Source organism: Mandrillus leucophaeus, unplaced genomic scaffold, assembly GCF_000951045.1.
Source record: "Mandrillus leucophaeus isolate KB7577 unplaced genomic scaffold, Mleu.le_1.0 Scaffold474, whole genome shotgun sequence".
Classification (NCBI taxonomy): Eukaryota; Metazoa; Chordata; class Mammalia; order Primates; family Cercopithecidae; genus Mandrillus; species Mandrillus leucophaeus.
The window spans coordinates 879313-881497 of record NW_012105076.1 but is presented as its reverse complement, the minus strand read 5'-3'; positions in this window follow the sequence as shown (position 1 = coordinate 881497).

The window sequence follows — 2185 nt, the reverse complement described above, 5'->3', positions numbered from 1 at the left end:
AAAAAAAAAATTACTAAGGCTGCCAGGTTTACCAAATAAAAATACACGACACCCAGTAATATTTAAATTTCAGATTTAAAAAATTATTTTTTAACCTAAGAATGTCCCAAATACACTAATCTAGCAACTCTGTGTATCTCTGTATATCTGTATATAGAGACATACACTATATATACAGTATTTTACTCCTTATTTGTTGAATGAGGATTCTGAGGATCAAAACATCCAACTCCAGCCTCTCATTTTCCCATGTTCCCATAGCCTGTTCTTGTTTTTTCATTCTAAGTTTTCTTCTAAGTTCTCAAAAGAAATCAGATCATAGGTCTGGTCAGATAACTTGATTTTAAGCTTCAAAGATCCTGAGATACTGAAGGAAGCCAAAATATTTCACCCCAAAATATCCTTTGCTGACATATTTTGAGATACTTCTTCAGAGAGCCAAGCAGCCCTGCAAAGCTGTCGCCTGCGTGGAACTTTGCATCTGTAAAGCAAACCTGCATCCCTGCAGCCAGGCTCTCTGAGGTCCTCCCTGGTCCAGATCTAGGAAAGATGAACTGAGAGTCTGACATCTCTCAAGATCTGAAAGGAATATTTCCCACCTCTTCTCTTTGAGGGCTGCTACCCGTGAGGTTTCAGTTGCGTAACAAGACCACCTTTGCTAGCCAGGCGTCCTCTTCTCTCCCATCCATAATCTATTTTGCCACTGTCACCTGACTTACCACCATAAGCTTTCTGAGCCCATGCTCGAAGGCCCCATTCTTTCTGTAATCTCAAAATGGTAGAAAAGTCTGGGCCCAGTGGCTCACGCCTGTAATCCCAACACTTTGGGAGGCCCAGGTGGGTGGATCACTTGAGGTCAGGAGTTCAAGACCAGCCTGGCCAACATGGCCAAATCCCATATCTAATAAAAATACAAAAAATTAGTCGGGTGTGGTGGTGGAGTATTCCCAGCTACTCTGGAGGCTGAGGCACGAGAATCACTTGAACCTGGGAGGTAGAGGTTGCAGTGAGCCAAGATGGCGCCACTGCACTCTAGCCTAGGCAGCGGAGTGAGACTCCGTCTCAAAAAAAAAAAAAAAAAAAAAAAAGGCAGAAAAGCTTCTGTGCTCCACTGGGAAGCTGGGGTAATCGCTCCGTGATTTTCCCCTGTGCTTGTTAATAGATTTGCATGCTTTGTCTCTTAATAATCTGCCTTTGTCTGTTGATGTTCAACAAAGCTTCATGAAGTTTCCCTTGGCCCCTACAGTGTTGGCGTCATAGACAGGATACTAAAGCTGCTCTACTTTTCTGGAAGCCACAGTCCAGGGAACCCAGGACCTGTCAAAGCATCGGAAGGGTAAGAAATTCCTACCAGCCAGCCTCTCGGCCTCTCTCCGTGAAATCCAATCAAGCAGACAGCAGAAATCACTGTTTGTCTCTTTCCCCTTTCCTAAAATCTTGATTAACTGGAGAAAAGGATTTGTGTGACTAGTCTTGGGTTAAGTAGCGATTCTGGTGTACTTTTAGGCATGAATATTCATATCGTCTCATCCTTTTTCTCTCAGAGTCTTTTCCATTGTATTTTATTATGGATCTGTCATAAAGAGGGGTGCCATAGGGTAGAACATGGACCTAGAACCCCCAGAAGCGCACTGTGCCAGCTGGCCCTGCAGTTTGTTTGTTTGTTTGTTTTGAGACAGAGTCTTGCTCTGTCACCCAGGCTGGAATGCAGTGGCGTGATCTTGGCCCACTGCAACCTCCGCCTCCCGGGTTCAAGTGATTTTCTTGCATCAGCCTCCTGAGTAGCTGGAATTACAGGCATGCGCCACTGTGCCTGGCCAATGAGTCCTATTTATAAGGTGCTTTTGTTGTCTCAACCTTGCTGCCTGGTTAGTCCTGGGAAAGTCCAATCCCAGGAGGGCCTGCCTGGTGTCACAGCTTAATAGGTGTGTGACTGGCGGCCCCCCACAAATTTGTGGGATACTAGAGGCACTGTATGTAAAAACACCATCCTTTATCATCTGTGGCAACAAGAACCTTTTGCTGCCTTAGTCTATTCCTAGGAGTCAATTTGTGAGGATGGGGATCGTTGAGGCTGCCTGTTCTATGCCCTCTCCAAGAAGCACCTCTTGTTTATTGGTAAAAACTTAATTGAAACCTGGAAAATTACCTCCTGGGCATTCCATGAAGAGGCTTATTAGATTGA